The sequence below is a fragment of the Tachypleus tridentatus genome, chromosome 1 (assembly GCF_004210375.1).
Source record: "Tachypleus tridentatus isolate NWPU-2018 chromosome 1, ASM421037v1, whole genome shotgun sequence".
NCBI classification, from domain to species: Eukaryota; Metazoa; Arthropoda; class Merostomata; order Xiphosura; family Limulidae; genus Tachypleus; species Tachypleus tridentatus.
Window position 1 is genome coordinate 157,242,871 of NC_134825.1, and position 15,246 is coordinate 157,258,116.

Here is a 15,246-nt window from a genome sequence, read left to right on the forward strand (position 1 = left end):
CATTCTTTGAAGTTGATGTTCCAATGGTTATTGTAAAAACTAACTGTTTTGAAAAAAATTTAAATGCTATAGAATACGTTGTAATTTAATGTCTTGAAGCAGTTTTGAAAAGGTCTCGATACAGTGTGAACCTTACGTATCAGTGACAAGGACATGTATAAATTTGTCAGATTCAAAATACAACAGCACATATTCTATTGTAGATTTTGTCTATAAATATATATTTTTCAACTGTTTCTTGTTCGTCGAGGCTTAGCATTTGGAATTTCTTTATTTTGTTTTTGTATAAACTAAAATAAAAATAATCATCTCATTAAACAACAAATTCAGTTCTATTAATACGAATCTCCGATCAATTCAGCAAAATTAGAAATAAACCTGATATCGTGTGTAACCAATTAAATATACTCGTCCTATATTCTTGCGGATACTGATCGAAATGTATTGTTTCATCATTTCAAGTTCCTCATTGTTAACAATATTTTTTGCCGTGATCCTAACAATATCAGGTGGTTCTGTCAGTATAGAATATTTAGGATGGTCCTAAATACATATATATTAAGTTAACAATGCAAAAGAATCTCAATGATAACAGTATATTAATAAAAATTAAAAATTGTTAAGATGTGATACGCTAAACATTCCAAGCAACACTCTTAATAAAGAAATAATACAGTATGCCTTATGTATAGAACACCCAAGCACTAGCCGTTTGTTTCAATTACTGGCGATAATTTCATAGTCACTAAACAACATAACGTCGTCATCACCACGTGTAAGTAAAACTATACATAATTCTTTATAAAAAAACGTCTTGTGGTGAATGAAAACCCTGTTGTTAAACAGGTCCCACAGTGGATAGTAGTATGTGACATAAGTTATTACGATACATGTCATTGTTTAGGTGTGATGTTAAGTAGCAGGACAGTGCCAACAACAATTTAATGTTTGTGAATATACAGAATAACAAATAAGAAAATGAAATAAATACCTAAATCGCAGAACAAATAGCTAGAATATTCTTGATGACGAGAAACCCACTTGAAATAAAAATGTATCTCAGAACTGCTGGTATGGGTATTAACACTTTTATTAATAAGACATACCAGCTATTCTGAGCTAGAATATTGGTTCTGCAATGAAAATTAGGCGCTACTTCTGCTAGTTGGAGATATATCAACTCTTGCCATTCTCTATATCTGTATACTGTGATAAGTTGATGTTGCAGATCGGGTCACATCCGATTTCATCAATTATGAAAACCTATTGCTGAACTAAACTATATCTAGTCTCATGAAATCAACAAGGTAGATTTCAGAGAAAGAGATCAAACTGACCTTTTATTATATCTCAGATGTGTAATCAAATATCTCTTTACGATAACTTTCTCTTGAATGAAGCACGTGAGCTAAACTATTCTTAGAATTGACAAAATCTTCACCATTTTATAATAGATAAATGATATATATATATAATATTTATATAATATGTGTGGAAAATAGCGTTTGTTGAACAGAGAAATAAGTTCCTTTATGTTATTTCAAATGTCAGGTTCTGTTTGATTCACAGATATCAAGATATGAAAAGCGATTAGTCGTGTATTTATAAATATCACAATAAAAATGTATTAGTTTAGTTTGTTGTTACTAACTTCTGATCAAAGCAAGCTCTCGCTCAGTACAAGAAATTAACCCAGTTATGAATATAACTAACTTTATAAACCATTCTTTATCTTACCAGTTGATCTCTTCAGGATTAGGTTCTGATGTTATTTAGTTGTTGTTGTTGTTTGCAATTAAGCTCAAAGCTACACAGTGAGCTATCTGTACTTTGCCCACCACAGATATTGAAACCAGGATTCTAGCGTTGTACGTCCGCAGACATACAGCTGTGCCATTGGGGGGCTTGTTATTTAGAGTAAAAAAGATATTCTATATTTAACACTTAAAATAAGATTACAGCAATAAGAGTTAATTTCTATATTCCTTTAATTAAAGAAACTGATGTACAAAGTGAGTGTCACAAATCCACACATTTTAAGAATATTAAGTTTGGAGCTCTACAGCCACTAACAATGTCAAGGAAAACATAGCTGCTTGCTTTCTCATTGTCGAGGTTTTAGTTATACAGACCAGGGAGGGCCAGGTTCACTTAGACCTCTTCCTCCAAACCAAAGATGTTTCACTAAGTTTACTTTGAATTTCGCGAAAGCTACACGAGGGTCATCTGCCCTAGCCGTCTTAATTTAACAGTGTTAGACTAGAGGGAAAACAGCTTGTCATCACTACCCACTCTTGGGTTACTTCTTTACCAACAAATAGTGGGATTAATCGTAAATTCCAACGCCCCCACGCTGAAAGGTCAAACATGTTTGGTATAATAAGATTCGAACCTGCGATCCTCACATTACGAGTCGATTGCCCTAACCATCTAGCCATGCGGGTGTATTTCATTAAGTCATAAATGTAAAATTCATTCTTATCTCCGCTTTATCTTTGAACAGCTTTTAGCCAGTGAATGAAATGTTTTTATCGTTTCTCTTTAAAAAAATAACGATTTCGTTTTTGTAGAACCAGTGACTAATTATTGTTATTAGTATAACTGGTGTTCGAATTTAATCCTAGTTTTATGTTATCTATTTAATATTAATATAAAACTAAATTTAAAATAACATTTTCACCCTTGTATACATACATACATACATACTAGCGAGCACTTGTGGTAAACATTCACATCTAAAAGCTTTTATTCTTCTTCAAATACCCAGGCAAAAATATGGACAAAGACATTAAGAGTTATTGTATTATTCAATTCAATTTTAGAGGTCTCTCAAAAGTGTAACTTGGAAAACTCAAATGTTTTGAAGGTAAGTTGGTTTCATTTAAACGATAATTGCACAAGGGCTATTTGCGCTGTGCAGTCGACTCCAAAATATTCCCCATGAATCGTACATCGAATTTTCAAACCATAAACCTTCTCATTTATCGCTGAAATACCGAGATTTTAATAAGTAAGTTTATTTACGAAATATTTCGTAGCGTTGCAGGGAAGGTGTACTGCAAACATAATGTTTACTGACACGAGTAAAATAAATCGCTACCTAATGATGTGTTTATGAACATAACGCCATTTTAAAAAAATGTTTTTAAAAATATTTCTCTTATGTGTTTTGTGAGTATATTTTCGTGGTTTCGAACTCGAGCTTTTTTTGGAAATTTATAATAATCCCCAGCCTATATATGTTTTACTACTATATCTTTACAGTTTGACAAAACTCCCCCCTCAAACTTTCCCGCTCTTACAAAGTAAGTGATCCATTGGAAACAGTCTAGCAGTGTTGATTCTTATCTTCAATAATACTTGACGACACATTTTCAGAGAATAACAGCAAGTCAGACTTTTAAAACAATTTCAAAATGCCATAAAACTTATATAGTTATTAAATGAATGTGGTCGCTGTTGAAGCGCTGTTGATAACTTTATGAGAATTGTGCTCGCAAATGCATTCGTATTCATTGTTAGGAGTGCTGTCACCATTGTTATAAACTGTTTATTTTCTATACACATTTAAACAGTTCAGTAAACAGGTTGCTTTCAAAACGATTATTTTGTCGTTTTAAAGAGCAAAGTTGCACAATGGGCTACCTGCACCGTGGTCAGTGCAAGAATCTTGTCCCAAATTTTAGTGTTTTAAGTCCTCGGGTTTACCACTGAGCAACTGGAGAAGGTGGTAATTCATCAATAATAAAACATACAAGCTCAGTTTGTGCTTTGTTTTTCACGAAATTTAGATTTTGAAAGAAAGTAATTTTGAGATCATACGCACATTATGTTTCAATAATTGAATAGTGGCGCGTGACTAGTCTTATTATTTTTAATTAGTTCTTTGATGTTACAAAACAAATAAAACTAAACACGATTTGAACGCGACAAAATTAGTTGGTCTCAGCTAGTGACACATTTGTTCCACTCGTTTGTTTTGAAGTTTCACCCGTGAAAAATCTTTTTCATCTGACAGACAGTATGTAACGAAGCATTGGCATTACATACACGTTCCACAGAGAAATAACGAAAGGAATATAAGAAACCTTTTCTGCCCAAAAAATCGATCGCTGCCTGGAGTACGCTGACGAGGAAGCAGGGATTTCAATTATCTTTGAGACGGAACGTTGGCTATGCAAATTACTTGAGTACAAAGGGTCATATTTGCCGTTCTGACTTGAACCGTCCAATTTCGCCGTGTCGACTGCAGCAGGGGATTGGAAGAGTAAAAGATTTCAAATAACACTAGCTGCCTCAGAGAGCTCAGCGAAACGGTAGGGTTAGCATAATCTTTGTGTGTGTGTGTGTTTGTAAGAGATGTTTTGAATACGAGGCATGCGAACATGTTTCTCTACAGGGTTGTTATTATTGTTACTTGTCGGGAAAACCAACCTGTTTAAATCCAATCAAACAAGAACTTCTTATTTATAATTCCTGACAAACTCAACCTCGAGGCTCAGAAAACCTTTTGTTATTCGTAGACTTAGACGTTTTCTTTAAATCCAAACTTAACATTTCAACTTTTAAGTTTTCAAATTGACAATAGTGATGTTCGAATGTCTGGAAATGTAGACTTTTATTCATTTGCCAAATCTCAGTTAATTCTTTTTTGGGTTCAAACGAGGCTTAGGTGAAGTATACGGTATATATAGTGTTTATTTTATAGTCCAGCATGATGAATTACCAATTATTGGTTTTAATTTTTGTCATAACAAAAAGATAAATATTGTACGAAAGTTACTAGAATGTAAACACAAGTTACTATAGTTTTGTTTCAGAATTCTCTTTTAGTTATTTATATTTACCCATACTGTTCATCAATGAGTTGTAAACATTTCAATGATTGCTTACGTTAATTAATACCAACGAGTAATATATAAATATTTTATTATAATTACTTGGAGTACAGGATATCCAAAAAAGGTTAATACAGTGTAAGGTTATTTCAGTTTGACTACACTCTATCCAACGAGTAAATAATTATTTACCCAACGATACTGAAATAAGCTGTATAGTTTATAAAATCCCCATTTTTATGTCTGTAGTACAAACTTCTCTCTCACTTTTTAATTCAATACAGAAGTTTCACAAATTAGATACATGCGCAATGTTTCATGTTTCTCTGTTCCTAGTTAATCTAGTTTTACAAAAACAATTCTTTTGAAAGATCTATTTTGCGGAGAATTGCCAATCGATCGCAATGAATTGTTACAGGAAAATGCAATAGATTTCATCAAGTTGAAAAAAATTGTTCTAGACGATATAGTTTCATATTAAACTGTTCTTGTAACTATTATGATTTCGTGGTAATTGCATTTTAGAACTGCTTTATATAAATATGAGTTTGAGCGATATGTTTTGTCAAATAACTAAGTGACGGAACGAAACTGAAACTTAACGAACAACTCTTTAAAATGATAATTTGATTTTACTCAATATTAACTGTTCACCAGAATTTGTTCTAAAATAAAATATGTCAGTTCGTCTAGTTAACTCTTGTTCATAACTTGACCGATAGTTCTATATTGTTATTTGGTCAATAATTAGTTCTTAACCACTTGGATAATCAATTGCGATTTTAATACGACACTGGACAACCAGGTGAATTAAGCAAACAATGAAATAACATGTTTTTATCTTAGTTAAACAATGAAAGAAACAAACAATTTGATGTTCCCGACATCGTCGAAAAATAACCAATATTTGAAAAAAAACTTATAACAAAATACAACATTTCAGTAAACATCAAATGTATTCAAAAACCGGGTACAAAACTAAAGTCCATACTATGTAAAAACTTGAGTGACAAACACAACATCAACATAATTTATAAAATAAACTGCAATAACTGCCACGACTTCTATGTTGGTGAAACATGCAGAAAAATTGAAAACATATTTAAAGAACACAAAAAAAAACACATTCACACGTGTTTGAACACTGCAAATCAAATAAACACAACATAACCATAGAAAACACCCAGATATTAACTAGAGAAACAAATATAAACAAAAGCAAAATCAAAGAAGCTTGCTTATACAACAACTAAAACCAAATTCAACCAATATAAAGGGACACCTTTATACCTACACTAATTGATAACATAACATCTAACTGCAACGCCCCCTACAATCGCGTACCCGTTTTTACTCTCGTCCCTAACACATTTGGCCAGCAGCGATCAGTTGCAAACTCTCTTTGTGAACCTATAGATGACCTAAGAAAGTCGAAACGTTGTTTTCTGCTTTTTTAGTAAAAGTCGTCCTGAGATACATTTCTACTTCAAGCGGGTTTCTAGTCGTCACGAAACAATTTCAATTGAGCAAGTCGTGCTGTAGATTGTGTCTATAAACGGTAATAAAGCAAAGTGTTTTTTATAAACGATTTGATTGTTATTAAGAGCAAAACTACACAATGGGCTTCTTTTTGTTCTACACACCACGGGTTTCAAAACCCGATTTTTAACGTCGTAATTCTGAGACCTGCTAAAAAGCCAGTAGGGTGTGTGTAAATAATGTCAGTTAAGCAGGCAAGGAAACAAAATGTTTATGTAAACAGTTAGGCAGGCAAGGAAACAAAATGCTTATGTAAACAGTTAAGCAGGCAAATAGACAAAATGTTTATGTAAACAGTTAGGCAGACAAGGAGACAAAATGTTTATGTAAACAGTTAGGCAGGCAAGAAGACAAAATGTTTATGTAAACGGTTAAGCAGGAAAAAGACAAAATGTTTATGTAAACCGTTATGCAGGCAATGAAACAAAATGTTTAAGTAAAGAGTTATGCAGGCAAAGAAACGAAATGCTTATGTAAACGGTTAAGCAGGGAAAATGACAAAATGTTTATGTAAATAGTTAGGCAGACAAGGAGACAAAATGTTTATGTGAACAGTTAGGCAGACAAGGAGACAAAATGTTTATGTGAACAGTTAGGCAGCCAAGGAAACAAAATGTTTATGTAAACAGTTAGGCAGGCAAGGAAACAAAATGCTTATGTAAACAGTTAAGCAGGCAAATAGACAAAATGTTTATGTAAACAGTTAGGCAGGCAAAGAAACAAAATGTTTATGTAAACAGTTAGGCAGGAAAATGACAAAATGTTTATGTAAACAGTTAAGCAGGGAAAAAGACAAAATATTTATGTAAACAGTTAGGCAGCCAAGGAAACAAAATGTTTATGTAAACAGTTAGGCAGGCAAGGAAACAAAATGTTTATGTAAACAGTTAGGCAGGCAAGGAAACAAAATGCTTATGTAAACAGTTAAGCAGGCAAATAGACAAAATGTTTATGTAAACAGTTAGGCAGGCAAAGAAACAAAATGCTTATGTAAACGGTTAAGCAGGGAAAATGACAAAATGTTTATGTAAACAGTTAGGCAGGCAAAGAAACGAAATGCTTATGTAAACGGTTAAGCAGGCAGAAAGACAAAATGTTTATGTAAACAGTTAGGCAGGCAAGGAAACAAAATGTTTATGTAAACAGTTAGGCAGGCAAGGAAACAAAATGCTTATGTAAACGGTTAAGCAGGGAAAATGACAAAATGTTTATGTAAACAGTTAGGCAGGCAAGGAAACAAAATGTGTATGTAAAGAGTTACGCAGGCAAAGAGACAAAATGTTTATGTAAACAGTTAAGCAAACCATGGAACAGATACAGCTGTAAACTTCTCATGCAGGATAGGAAAATAATGGACAAAATATTCTTGTAAGCATGTGGTCTCAGTAGTAAATAAACAAACTGAAGTATAGCCTTTCTTAAAACTAAAGATTTTTCCTACGTTACATGATATGATAAAAAATGGTTTAGCAACACATTAAACTAAAATTAATTATGCAATAGACATATACATTTGAATCAGGTTTTATTTAGCACATTTTCTGCACAGTAAATCAGTCTGTTTCTATGGTTACTTTTTAAACTGATTATGCGGCTCTACATATGACACGTTAAAGGTAATTCTCAGCAATCTCATTCAATTTGTGAAACCCATTTAGTCTCGCATTATAATTTATTTCTAATCATGGTGTTTTATTGTTTAAAAACTGTTACAAGTATTCATAAAATTGTTTTGTGGAGTACAAATGGACATTTTTTTAAATTTCAAACCAGCTACGTTATTAGATAAAGAATATAAAATTAGTGTAGCTTCACTGTTTGTGAGGACATCAAAGATAGAAGCTCTGTATACGTAAGATATGTTTTATTTTTCGACAGTTTTCTGCTTTTTGACAGAAGCTCTGTGTACATAAGGTATATTCTATTTTACGATGGTGTTCTCATTTTCCATTTTCTAGCCTTGTTTGTTCGCATATCTAAAATGACATCGAACAGCCTGGGAACACGACAAGAAATTCCACTTAGGCAGAAAACTCGTTTCTAGAAGTGATATAAAGAAGTTCTGTGATTTTAAAGTTTTGTTACACACACATAATAGTTGATTTTTCATTAATCAAATGGTAATGGTATATGGAAACTATTTGAAAAACTTCATGGTAATAACACTAAGCCTTATTAGTTCAGGGAAGATTCCAACACGTTAAATAATTTCATGCTGTAACGTCTAACTGCTCAAAAATCATATAGAACAGCTTTAGGAAGAGTAGGTGAAACTGTGTTAAAGCTAACGTTTCATGGAGCTACGAGGTAGTTTTTATTTAATTGAATGTAACTGCTGCTCAAGAATTGGATAAGGCAAAAGCAGTAATGCAGATTTTGAAGTCGTTAATGGGATCATAATACATTTTGCTAATCTGGCGTTATTAAAACAGAAGGACACAAATATGTTTTGACATTTCATTAACATAAAGAGTTTAATTCCCGCTCGACTCCCGTTTAGAAATTAACAGCAACATGACTGCTTAATCCAATTTTGATATCTTGTTAAAATGTTCTTATTGTGAGATTCACGAATCTGTAACCCCATAATATCTTTTCTAGAATAACGAGGAAATTGTTTGAAAACGACTCTTAAGAAAGGAGATTCAAGGAGATTCGTCATTTTTGAAAACCCGTTACTCAATCAGCACTATTTCTGCCATAAAGTGGTTGTAAAGTATTTGTTTAAAGTAACAGTAAACCTAAGAGAAACTGTTAACAATCTTATTACTCATTTGTTAAAGAGAAAATTAAAACGTACACGAAGCAGCCTTGGTTTAACTGGTATATCTTATGCAAGACGAGAATTTCTGACAAAATAAAAGGTTGGATCTGAAAACAGTGAATATGAGATATCCAACAGGTGACGGCGTTAAAAAAAATCTTACACACAAAATGGATAGCAGCATACTATGGACTGTTTTCGTGCTCCATTTAACGACGAATTCGTAGTCTAAATCTTTCATCAAGAGTTTGTTTGTTTGTTTTGAATTTCGCGCAAAGCTACTCGACGGCTGTATGCGCTAGCCGTCCCTAATTTAGCAGTATAAGACTAGATGGAAGACAGCTAGTCACCACCATCCGCCGCCAACTCTTGGACTGCTCTTTTACCAACGAATAGTGGGATTGACCGACACATTATAACGCCTCCACGGCTGAAAGGGCGAGCATATTTGGTACGATTTGGATTCGAACCCGCGACCCTCGAATTATGAATCGAAAGCCTTAACGCGTTTGGCCATGCCAGACCATTTCATCAAGACTAATCAATATCTTCGTCATTAAAGTAACTTAAATTTTGGTCTAGAAGGGGCTTATGATAGACTTAATCAACAGTATTGAAAATAAATAAAGAAATAAGAAACTTATATATTTAGTTTTAAGGGATTAATTTCGCAGGCCTTTGGGGACCTAAACGAAAGTGTTTGTTGTTGTTTTTCTGACCACTAGACGATAAGTTGAAACGAGAGAGATATGCGTCAAGGAGATCCAACCAGTGGACTTTCCTACTTTTGCTTTAGAACTTTTCCATTGTGGTGTTGGAAAATCTGTCATGCACTTCCTAGACGAGAACGAACGTTCAAATGAAGTAAAAGTCGAATTATCTGGACATTCGCTGACGATATAAGTATTTCTATAATCCCAGAAAAAGAGCTCAATTCCACAAATATTAAGCTAAAAATAGAAGACTTTTCTCTATGTTGTGAAGTTAAATATATAGAAATCTCTTGGTCTGTAATGTATCAATATTCTTGTATGTTCTGAATATCTGCTAGACAATGTGTGGTCGAAGTTAGTATTAAAAGTATTTGAAGCTTATCCAAGGATTTTAGCAGAGTAGAAAAAAAAACGATGAAATAATGGAAATTCTTGGGAAAGCTTAGTGGGGCTTGTAAGAGATTAACTCTTTTTTTTCATCATCGAAGGATAGGATTTTGGTTTTTAAACGTGTGTTATTTTCAGGCTAATTTATTTTAAACGTGTGTTATTTCCAGGCTAACTGATTTTAAACGTGTGTTATTTTCAGGCTAACTGATTTTAAACGTGTGTTATTTTCAGGCTAACTGATTTTAAACGTGTGTTATTTCCAGGCGAACTGATTTCAAACGTGTATTATTTCCAGGCTAACTAATTTTAAACGTGTGTTATTTTCAGGCTAACTGATTTTAAACGTGTGTTATTTCCAGGCGAACTGATTTTAAACGTGTGTTATCTCCAGGCTAACTGATTTCCTCTGATATATAAAATAGTTAAACCCATTAATAACTGGAGATCCAATCCGAAAATAAGGAGCTTGTTTATTCTGTGTTTCTTAACCTAAGTTTTCCTACTGTGTGATATATAACGACATTGGAGAAGTATAATTAGATGCATAGCCCGTCTTTCTATCGACTAAACACACTAATCTTAAAATATGTCTTTACTCAAAGAACTCCAGATAGAATACTGAACAAAAAACGCACGCTTCATTTCTGCAGGCAAACTTGGCTTCCGTGATTTCCGTGATTACTTCATAGCACTGCTTCGTGATCTTCGTCATCTCACAGGCTTTGGTCGGCTACAATGTAAAGACAGTGCTGACTGGGTCAGCAAAGGATACTTCAGACGCATATCACTTCAATCTAGCTGTTATATGTTATTGTAATATTCTGTTGGACAGAATAAACATTTTATACTGTAGAAGACAAACAAACATAAAACAAGACAATCTCGATGAGTTTTTAAACCTAGGTCTTTATGCTAAAACAGTTTACAAGCTACATAAATGGAAACACGTCTATACCATTAAGTGGGTAAAAACATATGACATGCCTACTACATATCATAAGAGTAGCATGTGGCATGTATTAGAACTTATGAGAAATGTCGGTGTGTTATTACTATCATTAAGATGTTGACAGAGTTGTTTGAAAAGCGTTCACTCAACAAACATCATTGAAAGTTGTTATTAATCTTGTAAAAACATCTGTTTTTGGCCCGACATGGCCAGATGGGTTAAGGCGTTCGACTCGTAGTCTGAGGGTTGCAGGTTCGAATTCCCGTCACATCAAAAATGATTGCCCTTTCAGTCATGAGAGCGTTATAATGTGATGGTCAATCCCACTATTCGATGGTAAAAGAGTTGCCCAAGGGTTGGCGGTGGGTGGTGATGACTAACTGCCTTCACTCTAGTCTTGCACTGCTAAATTAGGAATGGCTAGCGCAGATAGCCGTCGTGAAGCTTTGCGCGAAATTCCAAAAACAAACAAACAAGCATGAGTTTTCGGACATGTATTCTGCTTTAAATCCGTGTGTTCAGCTCTTTGCATTCTAACTGAACCTGTATTTTCCTTAAGTACAATCTTCATTGTATAAATTATAAATGATCTTAGGAAAACACAATAAAAACACTTTTTTCTCAGAACTACAACAGAAAAAAAAACAAATTATAGTGTACAGTTAAGTAGAAACATTGCAGGCCTTTTGTATAAGGCTATATGTCACCGTTTGCAATTGTCAACTAGTTATCACATTTTGTTTTTTTTTTTTTAATTTCGCGCAAAGCTACACGAGAGTTATCTGCTCTAGCCGTCCCTAATTTAGCAGTGTAAGTCTAGAGGGAAGGCAGCTAGTCATCACCGCTCACCGCCAACAGTTGGGCTACTCTTTTACCAACGAATAGCGGGATTGATCGTCACATTATAACGTCCCCACGGCTAAAAAGACGATCATGTTTGGTGTGACGGAGATTCGAACCCACACCCTCGGAATACGAGTCGAACGCCTTAACCCACCTTGCCATGCCGGGTCAGTGGCCACAGAGACACATCCTAATATCAAATCATCCACACTAAAAAACTGACTGGCTCTTAAAATGTGGGTATCGCTTGTTGTATCGTAAGGATATGAACTTGGCTGGCTGGTAATGTTTGTTGTATCGTAAGGATATGAACGTGTCTAGCCAGCTCTAAAAGACAGTGTTCTACCTTCACTCTACACATTATTCAATACACACTGTTTTTAAACTTTGGGTTTTCTTGGATATTCGCACAAAGTTACACAATGGCCATGTGTGTTAGCCGTTCCTAATTGTGAACCAATGGACTATAAGAAAGGCAGATGGTGAACAGCACCTACCACCAACTTATAAGTTATTTTAATGGAACATCAAGATTCGAACATCGATTGTATAACATGCCCACCGTCCCGAAGTGCGGAGCGTGAGTTTTTCTAGTGGGAAAGGGATGCGAGGTACGGAATTTTTGGACCCACAGTTTGCTCCGCTAACTACTAGGGCACACTAGGCTCTCTATGAACTTAAGTTTAGTAGGTGGTAATGTCTCCTTTTTGTTAATTCTCACTCATAGTAACTGGTGTGATTCGAAATCGAATAAATGGTTTTTGTTTGTTTGTGAACTACTCAATGTGCTGTCTGTGTTCTGTCCATTGTTGGTATGAATCCCGATTTTTAGTGTTATGAGCACTCGGGATTAATGTTGAGTTACTTCGGGGTGGTCGAATAAATGGAAAGTTAACTTGTCAGTAGTGATATTGTATTAGTAAGATGTCGAAAATAAAGAAAGTTTGAGCAAATAATTAAGGCGATCACACCCTCAAATAAAAAAATTACATAAATGTGTGTTATAATTATCATGTAATCGTGTTATATAGATAAGTGTTATAATTATCATTTAAACACGTTAAAAGATAAGTGTTATAATTATCATGTAAACACGTTAAAAGATAAGTGTTATAATTATCATATAAAAAGGTTATATAGATATGTGTTATAATTATCAAATAAACAGGTTATATAGATAAGTGTTATAATTATCATATAAAAAGTTCATATAGATGTGTGTTATAATTATCATGTAAACAGGTTATTAGATGTGTGTCATAGCTCTCATATAAACAAGTTAAATAAATGTGTATAATGATTCCAAAATACCAAAATATCATTACTTTCGATAGTTTTTAACTTCATTTACCGAATTCTGCTGAGAAATGCAAATGCTAAATGTCAGTGTGGTCTTGTATGTTTACTCGTCGGCGTCGCTAATAACTTATTGTTTTTGTTTGTTTTGAATTTCGCGCAAAGCTACACGAGGGCTACCTGCGCTAACCGTTCTTAATTTAGCAGTGTAAGACTAGAGGAAAGCCAGTTGGCCATCACCACCCACCACCAACTCTTGGGCTACTCTTTTACCAACGAATAGCGGGATTGACCATACACATTATAACGTCCCAACAGCTGAAAGGACGAGCATGTTTGGTGTGACGGGGATTTGAGCCCGCGACCCTCAGATTACGAATCGAGCGCCCTAATCACCCTCAGATTTACTCTTTTCAATATTATTTTGAAAAGTGGAATTTAAAATTATTAGTTTGACGTAAAACAAAATCTAATTGTTCTTAAGTATTGTTTACTAAGAAGTACGAAGTAATGTTTCTGTAACCTGATTATTTATTAATTTTTATTCTTTAACGAACAACCACATTATTTTGATTTTTAACGAATATTCATTGGTCACATAACATGTGGCTGCAAACTGTGTCACAAACAAACCAATGTAATCCAGTCTCTGAATTAAATATAAGTCCGGTAAATAGTTTCGATGCAAATAGTTAATGGACTGACAGACAGTATAGGATAAACTAAAGACACTGTGAAACATTCATAATATAAATGTTTGTTTTATGACCAGTTATGTCTTAAGGTGTATAACAGTGAAGGTGGTAAAGAGTGAACGTCTTATTGGTAATACATCGCATTAGTACTTTTCATTACGGTGCAAGTAAGAAACGCACGTGCTAAAATTGCAACTACGCCCGTCTCTATTACACGTCACAACTAACCTATCGTGTTTCGTAAACTTATAGGGGCTATACTCTTTAAGTCTTACCATGTCATATTGTATAACATTTCAACTACACTTCCCCGTTTCATGCCACAATTAACAAAACTTGATTTGGTGGTATGGCCGTAAGACTTGTTGTATCATATTATATAACATTTCAAATACGCGCGTCTCTTGCATGCCCAAAATAACGGATTATGTGATTCTTCTGCATATGAACTTTGCATATTTTGACACAGGCAGCCTGATGAATTCTGGTTTCGAGCACATGAGGAAAACAAAAAGTTGTATATGAATTTTATTTCCAGCTCAGTTACCGTATTGCCCATAATTAACGCCTCCACTCTAATTATCGTTCCTCCCCCCTTGCATTATATTTTTCACCGTAGCAGCAAGCTTCAAATATGATATTTTGAACTTATAAACAAAGGTCACCATATTTACTGCCATAGGAAAACTGATTCTTATAGCAAAGTTGGAAATAAATAGGCTACGTTTGGTACCACTTACTGTTCATATAATGTTTATAATTGAGGTTTTTACCATATGACCCACTTAGTTCTAGTTAGCGCCCCATTTTGCAACGCCCCGGGGGGCGTTAATTAGCGGCAATTATATAAATTGCTGGTCAAACCTACCTTTGTGTTGCGCTGTGTAAGAGATCTGATTTTGTAAGAATTATTGGCAGCGTTACATAGTAACAAAAATAAATTACCATTTTTTTTGTGTGAACTGCTGTACGTTACCAAAAGTTTATTATTACGCAAATAATTCATTAACACCTGTCCAAGTTTATGATAGATTAACTTTCAGGTGAAAGACGTGCTAAACCATAACAAGCACATGTATGCCACGTCAGAATTGTGCGTGTTAATTCCACAGAAAACACTTTATTTTTTCGGTATATGAAAGTGTTATTTGGAAACTTTTCAAAAATCATTGAAAATGCTCAGAAATATTTATCAATAGATGGCGCATGTAGAACTATT

The 15,246-nt window shown here is 34.1% G+C and overlaps 1 long non-coding RNA gene across 2 annotated transcripts in view; it reads left to right on the forward strand.

Moving 5' to 3' along the window:
* Positions 1-4,094: 4,094 nt before the first annotated feature.
* LOC143228566 (uncharacterized) overlaps positions 4,095-15,246 on the forward strand; it is a 106,208-nt gene continuing 95,056 nt past the window's right edge. For both annotated transcript variants that reach the window (XR_013015352.1, XR_013015351.1), the window contains exon 1: positions 4,095-4,316. This is a non-coding gene — a long non-coding RNA (uncharacterized LOC143228566). The remainder of the gene's footprint in view (positions 4,317-15,246) is intronic.